The 18,877-nt window shown below is 37.8% G+C and overlaps 1 protein-coding gene across 1 annotated transcript in view; it reads left to right on the top strand.

Moving 5' to 3' along the window:
- Window positions 1-18,877, top strand: part of LOC115212836 — a 159,031-nt gene that overhangs the window by 738 nt on the left and 139,416 nt on the right. The gene's annotated exons all lie outside the window — the stretch shown is intronic.

Below are 18,877 nucleotides of genomic sequence, written 5' to 3'. Positions count from 1 at the left end.
TACACATTAACATACATGTATTCGTAATTTGTATACAAAAATGAATATTTATTTAAAGAAAAAGTATTTCTCATACATACTCGACAACAAATATATATACATATATTGTAGCATTTATATCTATATGTCGTTCACACACACTGTAGTGTTCCAAACAAGTAATAAAGTGGACCCTATTTTTATGACCTTGATGAAAAAGTACCCTAGACGGTGATAGGTAACAAAAACGGTTGCCGTATTAAATTGTCTCTTTGAATTATGAGTTCAAATCCCGCCAGGTTCCAATTGTCATTTTGTTTTTTCGGAGTTGATGAATTTTTTTTTTATCCAATCCGCCACCTCCAGTTTTGGCTGAGTAAACCTATGATCAAAGACTTTCTTACCACGACCATCCCGTATTATTGTACATCCAATATATCGAATACAATAGTAAGGAGGCGTGCTGGCAGAATCGTCAGCATGCAGAACAAAATGTTAATCGGTATTTCCCCCGGCTTCACGTTCTGAGTTCAAATTCCGCTGAATTCAATTTCGTTTTTCATCCTTTTGGGGTCGATAAAATAATTACCATTTGAACGCTGAGGCGATGTAAACACCCCGACACCGGTTGTCAAGTGGGAGTGTGTGTGGGGCAAACACCGACACATATTGTGTGTGTGTGTGTGTGTGTGTGTGTATACACACACACACACACATGACGGGCTTATTTCAGTTTTCGTTTACAAAATCCGCTCACAAGACTTTTGTCGGTCTGAGGTTATAGTTGCAGACCCTTGCCTAATGTGCTACATTGTCGGACTGAACCTGGAACCATGTAATACACTTACCCACTCCCCCGAAATGACTGGCCTTGTGCTAAAATTTGAAATCAATATATCTAATACAATAATGTCTAATGCCTTTAGATTTTTTTTTGGTTTTTAAGACGGTATGGTGTGAAAGTTGAGCGACCATGTAGACACCTCTTCGTTCTTTTGAAAAGATCAGTAACATGTTGTGGCTGCAATATTGAGGTATTCAACCGTATCTACCCACATAAAACTGTCTGGCTTCGAAGAAGATTCATGTCAAAAGAAAAGACACACACAGACGCCATACAGTGATATGTGTGTGTTTTCCCTACATGCTAAAAGTTAAGAATTCCTTGATCCTGTTGGAAGGGTTGTCTAGGATCATAACCACACTGGGCAATTGCCCAGAGGCTTCACGGGTTGATGGGTACAACTCTATGTATGTTGTGGTTTACTGTCAATAAATGAATAAATAAATATTATAGGGCCCAGTTCATTGATTTGCATAGGGACCTATAATTCTAGCAAGACGGTACTGTCTAACAGCTTATTCGGCCGGTGTCTGTCTCGCTTTCCGAGAGGTTTAAATGAGTGACACGACATGACTGCCCTCTGAACGGCACACCTATCTTTGAAGGGTTTAATCCCTATCTACTGCTGGTACTCCTTTCCGGTTGTTCAAAGACACAACGCACTACCCTATCCAGGAATCGAACTTAGAGCGTAACGAACGTAAACCTAGTACTTTAACCACTGGGTCATGCATTTTCATATTTTACCTATATATTTTGGTAAAGTTTCAGTTGTTTCAGTTACTGGACTGCGGCCATGTTGGGGCATTACTCTGAAGAATTGTTAGTCGAATGAATCGACCTCAGTACTTAATTTTTAAAAGCCTGGTACTGATTCTATCGGTCTCTTTTGCCGAACCACTACGGCGATGTTAACACCCCAACGCCGGTTGTCAAGTGGTTGTGTGTGTGGGGCAAACACCGACACATATTGTGTGTGTGTGTGTATATATATATATACACACACACACACACATGACGGGCTTATTTCAGTTCTCGTTTACAAAATCCGCTCACAAGGCTTTGGTCGGTCTGAGGCTATAGTTGCAGACCCTTGCCCAATGTGCTACATTGTAGGACTGAACCTGGAACCATGCTGTTGGGAAGCAAACTTCGTACCACACAGCCACGTTTGCACCTCTTGAATCTGAATAAGTTGTAAATAAATCTACACAGGAACTGTTAATAAATATTCATTTAGCCTCACTGTGCAAATAGACCGTTTGGTTAAACCATAGCATTATAGTTCTGCAGAATGGATTAAAAGCAACTAGATTAGTTTCGCCTGTCTTTACATGCTCCTCAGGTATGTTTACTTCATCAGATATAGGTCGTAACATTTATGAGCAATGCTGTGAACAACAACAATAACAACAAACACTAGTTGAAGTCGGGGGCGTGATTGGTGGTCGGAGGGTGAGAAGGGCAGTTCGACCCCGGGTGGCCCTTTATAGGTGACGATACTTTTCGGTCTGCTATATAAAGCCTGTACGGGCTTATATCATAGTGGCGTGTGTGTGACGAACTCAAGTGCTGTCCTGGGTGACACCCACTCTTGCCACTTCTCTGGTTGGAGTTTTGTATTAATTGCAGTACTGGATATAGCGTGTTGCGAATAAGTTTTAAGTCTATTTACATATGTAGCTTTAATAAACACACATACACGCTGAGTTTTCTTTCTCCTGTTTATTCAGATACACACATTACTTACACACAAACTTGCTGTACAAATAGACCCTGTAGCTACACAACAAAGTTCTCTTTACAGACCTGAATGAACAGCAAGCTTAGCTAGTTTCGTCTGCCTTTACAAGCTCGTCAGAGGCACTTTTTTTTTACACATCATATGGTTTTATCATTTTATTTGTTTTAATCATTGGACTGCAGCAATGACGGGGCATCTTGAAGGGGTTTTAGTCGAGCAGATCGACTCCAGTTTTAAAAATCTGCTACTCATTCTCTCTGTCTCTTTTGCCGTGAATTTAAAGGGGTGTAAACAAACGAATACCGGTGGCGAAGGTAGAGGTCAGACACAAAGACTCACACACAAATGTATGGCAGACGTAAAGAATACGCACACCACGCGTTTTCGGTGTAACCCTAACCCTAAACTCCGAAAACGAGTGGTGTGCATATTCTTTACCTTCGCCCAAATGTATACCACACACAATGGGCTTCCACACAGTTTCTGTCCACGAAATTCACTCACAAGGTATTGGTAGGTCCGAGGCTATAGCTGAAAACACTTGTCCATGGTGCCTCGCAGTCGGACAGAACCTGAAACCATTTGTTTCCAAAGCGAGCTGATTTAACCACGCAGCCATGCCTGCGTCTATCTGCAGAGTTCTGCAGAGAAACCTTGTTGTTCAACCACACAGGTATGTTTTGCTCATCGAAATTAAAACGCTTGTTAAATGTTTATTAAAATGTATGCATCTGAATTTATTTACAACTCATTCCCAAACACGCTGTCTCGGTGATTTAGTCAATTAATATCTACGCATACACATTTATGCATATGTGTGAGTTTCTCTGATAATTCTCATAGTTATACTGGGAATTCTAGAAACAATTCATATTGCGGACATGTTAGGTAACTTTTATATTGAATGTCTACATAGATACTAATACCTTGACCCAAAAAGGGAAATCCCTATGTGGTCACTAAACCTACTAGAAATAGCAGCCAAACTTCATTAGATACTTTACTTGCTTAAGCCCTTTCGCTCCCTCTGGAATATAGGCCATGGACGACCCCTCCCCTTTGTTTTTCTTTATTCTAAACTTCCTGTTTCACTGCGTGCCTTACTATATAAGCTCTTGTTGCTTCTTTTGTGGGTAGGGGTGTCCACTTTACGCGGACCTATTTTTACCTCTGGAAAGAGTTCATATTAATTTGGCCAATATCTTTTAACCTGTTTAGCACGAGAGATCCTACCTGGAGCTAGCACTCTGCTGGCATAACTCTCGGGATCATTGAGACAAACATGGACTGGATCTTGTGGTGTAATTCATTAGACAGTGGTTCTTAATATAGAAGTAAAACAACCCCGCCCTCCAAAAACCGTGATGATCATGGCTGGAACGCCTTTTACCTTATGCTTTACCAAAACTTGTAGTTCGGCAATAAACAAAAATAAACTAAAACGTTAAAAATGCAAAGCTTGCGAAGAAATCAATCAATTGAAGATAATTACCTAGCAATTAACATTATTTCTTGAGATTTACCCCTCATGTTAATTCTGATTGCGTAGACCTATGATCCGTTCCAATCATGTCCCTTCTGTACAGCGGCTCTCTCCGTCGTTTATGAATACTTAGCTGTATATTGCTTATATGTGTCTTTTTATTTAAGGTGATTTTTAATAAAATAAGGTACCGCATTTCGTCTGTGAAAATGAAAGAGATAATACGAATTTATACAGTTCCTAATAATATTTAATTATAAAAATACAGCAAGATTTTTTTTATAGACATCGAATGGCTGTAGAGGTCCAGTAGAGTAAAATGGGAATCAAAGAGATCCATGGACTACAAATAGTTGAGAATCACTGGTCTAAGGTTATGGAGTAGCGGAATCGTTAGAGCGTCGGACAGCATGCCTTGCAGTATTCGTTCCAGCATGCGCCCTGAATTAAACTTCAAATTTTGGCAATGGTCAGCAATTTCGGAGGAGGGGAAGTCGATGACATCGACCCCAGTACTTATTTTAGCGACCCCGAAAGGATGAAAGGCAAATTCGGTGAAATTTGAACTCAGTGTAAAGACGGACGAAATACTGCTAAGCATTTAGCCCGGCGTGTTAAAGATTCTGTCAGCTCGGTCAACCTGTTTAACACCACAACCATCACTGGCTCTTGGGTACATTTAGCGGAATCCGGTATATTACAATAGACCAAGTCTTTGATTTGGGAATAATTTGCCTTATTCCTCCCACTGGTCTGTGAGGCACTTCTATGGGTCATGAGGTCTGTTCTTTTATCTGACTCGGCATGAACAGAACATATTTTCATCAACAGCAGAGATTTATAATGAATAGTAATACCAAGTAAACTCTGTCATATTGAAGAAACTAGTCACGATTTCACTTGTAAAATGTTTGCATTGGGGTGTGATTTGTGCGGAAGATCTGAATTTCCGACTTCGCAATGCTAGCTGTCTTCTGAAGTTCGCTATAAGCATGCGCTTAAACACTTTTTATCCATAATCTCTATCCTAAAAGAAGCGAACAAGTAAATCGGATTTCGTTTCCTCTTCTTCAAGAGCAGGTTTATATTGACAGCATTGAAAGTTAATGTTAATGGAACTGATTTTACTTATACTACTACAAAGGCCACATATTTAAGAGATGCTTTGTCACTTAAATCAGTCGTAATAAATATCGAATATATATAGTGACGGATTTAGATATGGTAAGCAGTATCGTATTGTGTATTTTGGCTGCTCTCTGCGTTGCCAAAACGGTTACCCACTTCTTCAACATAACTTCAAGAAGTGCGATCCATCTACCCCGTGCTACACTACTGTCGATGAGGCCCTGAGGGATTATAAAATTTGGTAGCCTTCTCGTTAAAAAGTAGACCAGAATGTCTCACAAAAATTTAAAACATGCTTTTTAAGTATTTTGAAGTTTCTGTGGAATGTGAACTTCTAAATTATTGCTGGTTAAGTCCTAGCTGTAGGGAAAAGGGAAAAAGAAAGGCAAGTCGAATCGACATGAACACCTAGGTTCCTATACGACCAACTGGAGGATCGTGGTGGCATATTTGCCGACCTACGCAAACCTCCTGCGAGTCGTTTTGTTATTTCTTTTCTATGAGACTTTTGGGAGCTGGTACGCCATTTGATTATTTAAGTATATGATTTTGATAGACTAGAACATTTTTTTCTATATTTTAATTATCATTTTTAGGTTTTTCTTTCGATTTTTCACATTTTGTATCATACTGTGTTTCACTATGTATTGAGGTAAATAATTTTTAGAAAAAATGATTAAATAGAAAATAAAACATAAGGTACCAAACTATCCACCAAGGGTTTGTGGCTAAAAAAAGTGATCTTTGACTCATACATGATATAATGTAAAATATACCATGGCGCTGATATCAAAATTAACTAAGATATCATATTGGAACCCTGGGAAAAAAACTAGGGCTCGGGAGCCAAAGTGTTGAGCTTAGAATTTCGATCAATGAAGGAGCCTTTATGTGACTGACAAATTAAGTACTGGTCTAAGGCAGTGGTTCTTAACTGAGATCCATGCAAGATTTTGTTAAAATTTATGTAGTAAATTGCTTATACTTCTATAGTACACTTTTTATTTTTTTATGCAGTTCCTAATTATAAAAATACAGTAAGATGTTTTTATAGACATCGAATGGCTGTGGTGGTCCAGAAGAGTAAAAAGGGAATCAAAGAGATCCATAGACGACAAATAGTTGAGAACCACTGGTCTAAGGTTATGGAGTAGCGGAATCGTTAGAGCGTCGGACAGCATGCCTTGCAGTATTCGTTCCAGCATGCGCCCTGAATTAAACTCCGACGGTGGCCTGCTGGGGTGATTAGACTTAATATCTGTTGTCTTGTTTAAAATCACCATCTGGTCTTTGGGTGCCTTTGCCCTTAGTTCACTCTGTTGTCAGCATTCGGATTAATTCTCCGGTTTGCGGATCCCTTTCTCTCCGCACCCTTGTCAATCTTGAAGGCCTTGAATTCGGCGGCATTTGAATTCAGTACGGAAAGACGGACGAAATACCACCAATCATTTTGCTCGGCGCGGTGACTATTCTGCCAGCTTTGCCGCCTGACATGTACAATAGATTAGCAAGTTTGACACACCAAATAGTGTTCACATTGCCATTCTCCCCGACTAAGCAAAACACACACAGATGAACTTTTGCACACACACACACACACACACACACACATGCATAAATAGACCCATATGTGCACACGCGCACGCAAGTATGTGCGTGCGTGTGTGTGTATATGTGTATATATATATATATGCATGTATATAAAATATTGGTTGTCCATCAAAGATTTGATGACGAAGTCTAAAACGTCATACATCCTTAGCGATGAGATCTTGGATAACTGAAGACGGAACATGAATATGCGATGAGGGTAGCAACCATTGCTGCAAAATATTTGGGGATTCTTTTGTCGTTTTGTGGTTGATCTCATCCATTTCCAGCATTTGAACACCATTTCCATACAGCTGCCGCCAAGTGGATCGGCTTCTAAACTTTTGCAGTTCATCTTTGCAAGTGTTTTAGAGTAAAAGCATACGCTTACGCTCAGTAATTCCGTGGATGTGCGGAAAGGCTGCTTATGTAGGAGCGCTCTATGGACACCCAGGCTTCACAGATATAGAGGAGGATGGTGATATGAACCGTGTTTGGTATACTGTGACCTTTGTGGAGAAATGAAGGGACTCGGAGGCTGCCTTAACTCTTTCTCTGTCTTGTGCATCGCTTGTGATACACGGGTCATATTTCCCTGGCGTCTATGAATCAGATATGATACGCATTCCTAAACAAGGACTAATGTATATACATAGACATCTCAAACGTAAACAAACAATCAATTTTGAAAAGTTTATGTCTAGAAACAAAATGTCATTTGATACGTTTAAATAGTTAATCTCTTATTTAGTAGACGTGTGTAAAATATATTGGTTTCAGATGTTGACACAAGGCCAGCAATTTCGGGGTAGGGGTTAAGTCGATTATATCGATCCCAGTGCTCGACTGGTACTTATTTTATTGACCCAGAAAGGATGAAGAGCAACATCAACCTCGGCGGCATTTGAATTCAGTACGGAAAGACGGACGAAATACCACCAATCATTTTGCTCGGCGCGGTGACTATTCTGCCAGCTTTGCCGCCTGACATGTACAATAGATTAGCAAGTTTGACACACCAAATAGTGTTCACACAGATAAAGCGGTATCATGAAAGGTGTCTGTTTTACTTTTGAGGCGTGTGTAAATAGGGCATTACATGTGATATACGTATGAGTTGTATTAAAAATCATTTATGATCCGCTGTGTGGATCACATTTAATACAAGTTATTATCATGTGTGATAACATTCTATGATCATATATTACACATCAACTAAATTTAATAAATTAATCTCCAGTAACTAAAAACTTGAAAACAAGCATAGATATTTAGGTCAGGCTTGTGAAAATGCATTGGATAGAGAAAGGGTTTTAAATAGGTAACGGTCCCCAGAGGTAGCCGATACCTGTTTAATGCAACCGTGGACGCCTTTGCCACCTCGGAGAGAATGCACCCCAGACATCTGAAAGATGGTAATACTGACAGCTGCACACACTCCCGCCCTCCCTCCAAAAGTTGAAAAATGTGTTTACAAAATATATTATATTTACATAATAAATAAGTCACTGTAGCCTGTACTTATATCAACATTGCTTATTCATTCTTTACTATTTAAAATATCGCTAATATTTTTGGCTGAGACCTTACATTTAAATTGCTCTCATTAATTTCAGTCGAAAGCATGTTGCTTCGGAAAGATTAAATTAGTTAATTGTATTTTCGTTATAACCTAAATATAACTTTTCCATAGAATTGTCTTTATGAAGACTTTTAAAAAATATTTCATATTATTTTATTTAAAATTTTTGATGATACGTTGCTAAAGGATTTCTCACAAAGATATATGGTTATATTTATAAGGGAAGAGAAACGCAATTGTATGGCATCTATACTAATCCCAAGATTATTAGTGGCCTAAGTAAGTGCAGCAGTAGAAACCGGTTTGTGGAATCGAATTGCTGGGACCATGTTACCACACTGCCTCAGATTTAAACTTGAATAGGTCATGGCGTGTTATGGAGTTCATGCTTCTCTAAGGATTATCAAAGTTGTAACTGGTCATATAGTCTAGTCATGTCAACTGAAGCGAAATGACTGCAGATGAGGATCAGAAACGGGTCTCTGATCAAGCAAGCAGGAGTTGCCACATCATCACAATGAGCCAGCCTCTATTCAGTTACCAAGCATGGTAGAAATAGCGGCCAAATCTCCTTCAGATGACACGCTACTATCGAACGAAAATGACACATTGAATAAACAGTCTTTGACACACGCAGAAAACGCGTTCGCGCGCACATGCACACGCACACGCACGCAAGCACGCTCACACATACACATGCGATCTCGCTTGAAATGCTTTTGGTTTTAGACCTTTTCGGTCAGATCCAGCCTGGGAATAGCCAACGTTATTAACCACGAAACGCTCTAGTTCTCTACGTCCGCAGCATTCTCAGTGTCTCGTTTCTGCGTGTTCCGAATTAAACTCCTGTCAGGGACGAGGTTTCCCTCAGTTCTCCTCTGCAAAAATAGACGTTCTGTCATATTAAATAAACTGCTGAAATATTGCTAGTTAAGTGTGTGTGTGTGTGTGTGTGCTGTCAAACTATGTAAAGATGGCAATCCCAGAATTTAACATTGAAGGGTTTATCTAGAGGGTAGCAAGTTCGATCTTTGGTTAGAACAAGGATCTAATTCGGACACGGCTCGGTTTTATTAGGCCTCCTCAGTGAAGTGAATGTCGAACTCTTATTAGACCTTAGAATGACTAAAAAGATAAAGATTTTTAGTGAAATGCATTCACTGATTTAGAAATTTAACCCTTGGCCTAATCTTAGATTTTTACAAGTTTATCATAAATGTCCAAGCTAGGTTTTAGATTTTTAGTTGGCCCTTCTTTCATACGCTCTGAGTTAAATAAATCTTTTCTTTCATAAATCCCATGTTCTCCAGTAGTCGAATAAATTAGTAATATGTATCATATATAATGCCTTGACATCAGGGAAATATGTCCTCTGTATCACGTCATACATAGGAGAGGGAAAGGGTTACAATAATGATACAATGAAATTTTCACTAGGATGTGTTCTGCATGAAAAACGTGTGCTAATACACCCAAGCTAGCGAGTCTATAAAGTGTTAGTTTGGCTGGAATATCGGAGTCTTAAGTGGAGAAGAGAGACTATCAGTGGTGGTATGTATGAAATATATACAAAGATACATGTAGTTCAGAGTTGTAGTCCATAAGAGAAAGAAAGACAGAGCGATTTCAGTTTAGACAGAAGAGGAGGTTTGTTTTGTATAACATCTCATAATCTGTTTCTTCTCAATTAACTTTGGTAGCAAATGTATCTGAATATCTCATTGAACCTGCTTAAACTTCGTGAGCATGTTAGACCACATCTAAAATGCATCATCAAAGGTACAAAAGCTCTTACAAATTTTCTCAATTACGTGGTTTCGAGTTCTATCCGACCGACTACGATTTTTTTTCTAGACATATATCTCTTCTAACGGCTTTGTTTTAATCAAAATTTCTGAATGAAATTTTGTAGACGGAATCGGTGAGGGAGATACGTAGGATGTATTGTTAATGTTCTTGAGAAGTAGATTTAATCTGCTGCCTGGTTTAATATCAATCTCTGATTATTTGGTTATCTGCATTTGGCCTGGGTTTCTTGTTAGAAGATAACATCCCATCAGTCACAGATCCTATAAAGGGAATCATGAGCAAATGTTCTTCTGATAAGAGCTATAAAAATTAAATAAAGGGAAACCTATCTTTTAGTAAATGTAGCAATCTTTTGAGGACATAACTAACATTCTTAAAAATTGTATTAAGGTGGCAAGCTGGCAGAACAGAGTAGCGGAAAATGTTTTGAGGTATATGTTCCGGCTTTTAACGTTCTGAGTTCAAATCCTGCCGGGATCAACTTTACCTTTTATCCATTCGAGTCTGTTATAAATTACCAGTAAAGTTCTGGGGCCGATGGTATCGGCCAATCTTCTCCCCTCGAAATGACTGACTTTGAGATTTCTAAATTATATTTGCTTTCCCGCAGTTCTTGCGCTTACACTCAACTTGGTGAGTAGAAAATGTCTTTAAGGCAAGTACAACTACTGTTACAACTTACAGTTCAACTCTGGTTGTTGATATTGTAGTTTCTGAATGATTTAGTTGATGTTTGAATAATTTTGCTATATCTGTCAGCACAATTTAGCCTTGTGTCGAAACAGTTTGTCGTCGCTTATTTTACATGGCATTATATGTACACTGAATTTATTTAAATGAAATCATATTTACTAGATTGTTTATATTCCCCTTTCATAACACCTATACACTAATGTCAATGCAATCAGTTATTCGATGACAATTGCACTAACGAATAATATGGCCATTTTAACGAGGCTGAAAACTGGGTCTTCCGTTCTTGTGCTATATTCCAGGCAAATAACATCTGTTAATCCTTTTCAAAATTAACTGTAGCTTGGTTTTGTGGTGGAACGGGAGCAGTGTTTTGTCAAAATATAAGAATAATGCGAGAGATATTACCCATCGCAGCTAAATCAAATCTAAATATTACTCAAAGTACAGACATTCACTGAGTTATAGAAGTGCTAAGTTCTTGAAAGCCATGCCGTAAAGCGAAACGTACTTTCGCATTTCTGTGTTTGAGAAAATACATTTCATATAAATTCAACGATTCCGTCAAGTGGAGGAAGCGTGAATTTTATTCAACAATTTATCTGAGAATCTAGTTATATAATATACAGATTCGGACAGCTGTCTCCCACTTAGATCGCCTTTAATATTCCCTTGTCTCTTCTCTCTCTCTCTCTCTCTCTCTCTCTCTCTCTCTCTCTCTTTGGTTAATTTAATAATTAATTCCACCTATCAATTTAACACTTGGCTAATTTTCTCTTTTCCTCTATATATTTGCACTTACCTTGTAAACATTAAGCTTCAACAATTTGGCAAAACCACTTGTAATTATTACGCTGATGTATATGAAATCCTAACTAAATCGATCACTAAATTGCCTTCAAAGAGAGAGCCTCTACGTGGTTTCTCGATTTTATCAGAAATAGCAGCCAAAACATTCTCAATTGACACCTTTTTTAAAAAAATAAAGTAGGATACACTATTAGCATAAATGGCACAATGACTATTTATGGAGCTCCTTTGAACAAAAAGTCTGATCATTGCTGACTTGGGGCTAAACAGCAAGCAATAAAATTAAAAATAGCTTACTGTGTATTATTCGTACGACGACTGTACTGTAAGAACTATGTCGGTGAGTGGGAGTTGTAATATTTACATTTTCCGCCTAGCATTTCTTTCACTGATTTCTCTGTTGTCTTCGTTACACTGTCACACCCCATTCTCCACAAAGACTACTTTCCTGGGAACTGAGATTGAATGGGACATTGTGTTTTGTAGCCAGACGTTTAACTTCCACCCCATAAAAATTTTTTTATATACAGCAATACTTATATGTTGTTCCAGTTTTACGTGAAAGACAATTTCAAACATGGTAAGATAGTTATAAATTCAAAGAGCAAAATATGATATTTGTTTGGATCTGCAAACCATTAAATTTATAATAGCTATATTTTAAAACGAACAACTGTATTACAAGATAATATAGTAATTATACGTATATTTGCCATTTAAATATGGCTAACCCCTAATGGGTGGATGCTACTGTAGTTTGTAGCCCCAGGAGGACACCTCCTCCAGCTGGCTTTAGACACACTTTCTGTGCCCTATCAGTACCCTATAGTAATTATAATATTCGAGGAAGTGCTGGAAAAATCTGGCTTTAAGGGTGTCGCGAAAGGCCTGGTGGGAGGCCCAACCGTCCGAGTTATTTTACGGGGCTTAGAAAAGCTGAAGGACAGCTGCAGTAAGTGTATGAATCTGAGAGGGGAGTAAAATCATAATTAACTGATCCTCTTGTATTTTCTGTCACCCAAAGCCACAAACTTTTCAACACCCCTTCGTAATTTATCCAATTTGAGCGAGGTTTGGGCAGGTCTGTCGTCACGGCATATCAGGTCCTCGAGCAAAGCAATGCATTAGGGCCCTGCGTGCACGGCCTCAACATACATAGAATGAATCGACCTTCCTATATTCGTGGGTACCTTAATACAACTGCTTGCCTCCAAAAATCAGTACTTTAAGACGGTATTGGGTTTTGGAGCGAAGCACTAATCACTAATTATTCCAATCCGCAGATTGTAGAGTTGCTGTCATCTTTGAAGTGACTCGACAAATGTGGTTCAGCAAATCCAAATGATGATGTGCTATATACTTTAACATAGATTTTAAATCAAACAATAATACTAAAGATTAATTTACTTTAAATCCAGTGCTTTGTTCAAACAATACGAAACTCAGATTGTATGCTTTACTGATTAAGTTCAGTTTTTTCATCTCATCAAAGAAGACAAAATACCGACGGAAAGCTTTTAGGTAACAGCAGCTCAGGCCATGACTAATTTTTATGGTTTGTAGTGAGGATTTTCGGTTCACTCCTGTTTAAAAGTATGCCATTGTAAATTTATGTTTAAGTGGTATCTCATAAGCATTCTACAGAAAAAACTATGATTGCTTCCATGATGGCATACTTTTGCAATGACACGTGATAAGACTTTAATAATCATAAAACGCATTGTAAAACTTTCTGACGAACATTACTATTTTGCGTTATGAATAAACAATCTGAATATTAATGTTCCATGGATCAAATACCAGTGTTCTGCTTAATGTGTGTGAGGTGATCATTGAGCCGTAATGTCGTTGTGGAAGAGTTATTTCATTTTTCAAAGAAAATTATTTAAATAATATAGTTAGATGTATCGAGTAAGTTAACATTTAAAAAATCCCCTACTGGGTTCTGTGAAATATTTGAAACTGTCAATCAATTGGATCTGACACGCCAAATGTCCCGATCGAGAAATGCAACATCAACGTCTGGTCTGGGTTTTAATCACAGTGGTCTTTCACTAGCTGACATATCTTCTCTGCGCACACCACGACTACAGAGGTAAGCAGGAGTTCGCTACTGAAAACTCTGGAATTTCCGAATCAGGGATCGTCTACGGGATGCAGAACTATGGAACATGCAATTAAAAAGCAAGCCGGAGGAAATACTTTACGCGAGTTCTTATAAAATATATGTAGTCTAGAAGACACTACATATTCTTGCATGATAGCTATAATTTTGTTATTAAATCCGATTAATTGACAAGAATGGTGGAGTTGATTTAAGAGTTGGAACAGATTAACAGATGCTTTGAAGGCATCTGGTAATCCATTGATCTTAAAAGTTTTTATGAACTAACTACCAAATAATGCCTCTGCTATGGTCGCTCGTCTTCTTAGAAATGGCAACTAAATCTCCTTCAAAAGCACACATACAGTCGGCGTGATTGCTTTTTCTAAAAAATAAGATGCGACGTAGATGTGCTCCCGTTTTATTGCGGTTTATTCTGTGATTAAATTAATATTAAAGAAAATGTAGTGGAGAAAGATGAAATTATTGAACAGTATATTTTTCTTACCGTTTAGCCGAAGAGATGACGGTGCCCATATCTCTTTGCAGGGCTTTCAATATTTGTAGAAGGGCGGGGTAAATTATCCTGAAGCCTGTTGCATGTCCCCGGTGCAAGCAACAAGTTAGACTCTTCTAATGGCTCTTGACAACTAAATGGTGATGCTGAATCGCCAACGGATTATATCTTCCAACCAAGGAGATTACGAAGGAATTTGAACTCAAAACGTAGAGACCCGAAACAAATACAGCAAGGAATCCCGTCCAGCAGTCTAGCGTTTCAGCCAGCCTATCACTTACCTTAGATATGTATTTTATTGATCTCGGTATGCCTCAAAGGCGAAGTTGACTTCGGTGGGATTCAAGCTCGGAGCGCAAGGAACCTGAACAAAAGCAATGCATTTCATCTGGAAGCTCTAAAGGCTCTGTCAGTTCACCGCTTTAAGTGATTTTTCCGTTAAGTCTGAGGAAACGGTGTTGGTCAGCATCGGCAAAAATTAACCCATAGAAGTTTAATCTATTGATTTTCCGTTAGGAGTAAAAATAAATTTATCGTTTCGTACATTCATCCTTCACACATACTCGGCACTCCGTCGGTTACGACGACGTGGGTATGTATGTATGTATGTATGTATGTGTGTGTGTGTATGTGTGTGTATGTATGTATGTATGTATATGTATATGTGTGTGTGTATATGTGTGTGTGTATGTATATATATATATATGTATGTATGTATGTATGTATGTATGTATGTATGTATATATGTGTGTATGTATGTATATATATGTGTGTGTGTGTGTATGTATGTATGTATATAAAAGTATGTGTGAATGTATGTATATATATATGCGTGTGTGTATGTATGTATATATATGTGTATGTATGCATGTATGTATATATGTGTGTATGTATGTGTATGTGTGTTTGTGTGTGTATATATGTGTATGTATATATGTGTTTATATGTATGTATATATATGTATGTGTATATGTACGTGTATATATATGTGTGTATGTATGTGTGTATATATATGTGTGTATGTATGTGTGTGTATATATATGTGTGTATGTATGTGTGTATATATATATGTGTGTATGTATGTGTGTATATATATATGTGTGTATGTATGCGTGTATATATATGTGTGTGTATATATGCATGTATATATGTGTGTGTATATGCATGTATATATGTGTGTGTATATGTATGTATACACGTGTGTTTATGTACGTGTATATATGTATATTTGAAAGAGAATATAGAAATCGTGTTGCTTAGGTCACCAGGATTTCCGAAACATTTTTTTTTCTCCACTCTTTACTGAAATATTCTATGGAGTTAAGTGGTTTACAATTTGAAAACTCGGCTGGCTTTCGGTTGAGGAAGAGATGACACCACCAGGTTGTTACAGATTTTTTAAAAATCTGCATTATTTACTGAGAAGATATATTTGGAGTTATATTTATTTCTAATGTAATATAAGTGTACTTAAGTCTGAGCTCAATTCTAATTGCGTAGAAATATAATCAAATAGGTTTCAGACGTGACAATTTCCTGTCTTTTTTTTTTACGATACAAAATGTAGATCCTCTCTATTTGACTTATTTTATCACCCTTTTATTGTTAGTGAAAATGTTTCGTCCCTAAGTGATCGCAATAAACGCCTTCCATCAAATCTAAGACATGAGGCTATCATTTGATGATGATTTAGCCGTTATTTCTAGCAAGTCGAGTAACCACTGAGAAGCTTATTCGTTGGCTCGAATAATCATAACCAAAGTAGAGTTGGATGGGTTGTGATAAACATATATTGTTAATAAGACAATATTAATCAACAAGATTTTAAACCGTCTTCTACGTGAGAAATTCTACCAGCATTCGAAGTTTCAAACTGTTTAGTTAAAAAATGAAAAATCTGTGATTGAGATGGAATAGATCCTAAAAAATTCGTAACTGTTCCCCAATCTCACTGTCAGTTCTAAGTCTTCTACTAAGTAGACATTTTGTTTCAGGAAAATTATCCAAAATTAATTTACATTTTGGTATACGGAATTGGGAGAGTGTGGTAAGTTGATCGATATCGTAACAACACCTTACAATATGTCTGGATGGTAACGTCAGTTCCTGATTAGTGATCGCCATGAGGTTTGTTCACAATTTATACGCAGGTGATACTCTATATAAACAGATGTGTGTTTAGCTGGTTTGCTGAGATGAGTTCCCGCCATGTTCTCGTCGAAAGAGGTAATGGTACTTACTGGTAATTTTGGTACAAGGCCCAGCAAGTTCGGAGAGGATAAGTCGTTTACATCGACCTTAGTACTCTACTGGTACTTATTTTATATATCTAAAATGAATGAAAAGCGAAGTCGACCTCGGCGGAATTAAAGACGGCCGATATGCCGATAAGCATTTTGCCCGGCGTGCTAAAGGTTCTGCCAACTCACCACCTAAATTTCAGGTAATAGTATGTCATAGAAAGCAGCGAGATAGCAGAATCGTTAGCAGCATTTCGTACGTCTTAGTGTTCTGAGTTCAAATGCCGCCGAGATCGACTTTTATTCTTTCAGGGTCGATAAAATATCAGTCGAGCACTGTGGTCGAATGCAATCGATTTATCCCTTCTCCTAAATTGCTGGCCTTGCGCCAAAATTTGAAACCAATGTCATCAGACGTGTTATTACCTGACATGTGTGTGTATGTACACACACACACACACACACTAAATAGCTTTCTTTAAGACTTATTAAAAACAAAAACAAAAAAAAACTTCCCTTGCGAAATGCATCAGTGTACCACGAAGACAATTGCATGATGGGATTAATCATTGCCAAGCTGAAACAGGGATTGACTGATTGTACCCTCCATCAGGCATTTGCCATATTCTGAACGCCTTACTTCCCTGGGCATGGACACATTGAAACTCCGATATCTGGCAGATGACTTGGCAGACACCCATAAAATTATTAAACATCTTACTAACAATGACTCTGAGCACCTTTTCAAACTCCACCTGTCTAACACCCTTGGACATGTTTACAAAGTCAGAAAACAGCACAACTCCCATGACTTTCGGAAACATTTTTTCACGCTAAGAGTTGCTGAAGTATGGAACAAACTGCCGGCATCAATTGTTAGTTGTCGGAGCACTGCATCCTTCAAAACTTCCAAGCTTCCTGAGATTCGCCAACACTACACCTGATTTTCTCCCCTCCATACACACGCAAGTATGTATCTGACTCATACACTGTTCACTTTCCAGACATTTGTACATTACTGTATATGCTTTATACGCACTTTTGACAAGTTGTGGTGCACCTGAGCACTGTATACAATAATTTCATTATTATTATTATTATTATTATTATTATTATTATTATTATTATCATTATTATTATATTAATAGCTAACAGCAAACCAAAACACTGTACTAGGATATGAGTGTTAATACAGGATATGACAAAGCAGTAATATCTCTTTGAATTTTTCTCTCTATTCTATATTCTCACCCCACCCCACGGTTCTCTTATTGTCTCCTCCTCCTCTACCCGGGTTCTCTCACTCTCTACCTCCGTTCTCGTACCCTTGCCTTTCCTCTCTCTCTTCTCCTCCCTCCTACCCCCCTCTCTCTCTCTCTCGCGTATGTATATATTGGTGAAGGGTTAAGATTCTGGATAAGTTGATTAACAGTTACTGGCAAGTGGCGACATCTTTGTCTGAGGAAGTTGGAATTTACTTGTCTGAAACTGGTTCTCAACCACTTTTTTTTGTCTATGGACCCCCTTTGATTCATATTTTACTGAGGTGGACCTCCATAGCCATTTAATGTTTAAAAAATCCTATTGTATTCTTATCAGTAAATATTATTTGGAGTTGTATAAAAAGAAATTAAAATATTTGGTGCACTGTAGAAATATAAGCAGGTTATTGCTCATTTTAACAAAAAAATCTAATACGGATCTCCAAGAACCATATGGACCCAAGTTAAGAACCATTGGTCCAGAGGTAGAATTTGCGATTTGGGGGCGAGACAACCCTAAAATTGTTTATCAAATCGCTTCTACTAGCAGGTACAATATTCCAAATGGGTTCGACAGAATCCTAGGGAGCATAAATTGGTATGTGCAAAACTGTGTGGCAGGCCATTGCAGGGAACGTTCGTATTTTAGGCTGGTAGACTGTTGCCAACCGGTTTAAACCTCGCAGAGAAGGTGAATGCTTCGAGTATATTTGAACTGGGTTGTTTTGTAGCTTGGTACATGTACATCATCGATTTTCCAGAATCTTTGAATCCAAAGCCTTTCCAGATTACTAATTTTTCCAAATCTGGGTTGGTCACTTTGATCAACACACTCTAAATTAAACAAATATAAAATTTACTTAATTAAATGAAGTAGGAGTTTCTGCTTGTAAAATTTTGCAGATTATAGTTGAGATCAGTGTCCGGAATGTTAGCGTTGTCCTTGTCGTTTATAGAAGTAAGAGCTTCTATAGTAACAATAGAAAAATAAAACAGAGGGAGTTGTGAATTAGTGATTGTAGTATTATAATTAAACGAATCATTTCCAATCAACTGGATTAGCTTTGTATCCTTTCAGTTTTTTCTATCTTT

This window comes from Octopus sinensis, linkage group LG6 (assembly GCF_006345805.1).
Source record: "Octopus sinensis linkage group LG6, ASM634580v1, whole genome shotgun sequence".
NCBI classification, from domain to species: Eukaryota; Metazoa; Mollusca; class Cephalopoda; order Octopoda; family Octopodidae; genus Octopus; species Octopus sinensis.
Note: the sequence above shows the minus strand (reverse complement) of the source record. Positions and strands in the feature narration are given on the sequence as shown.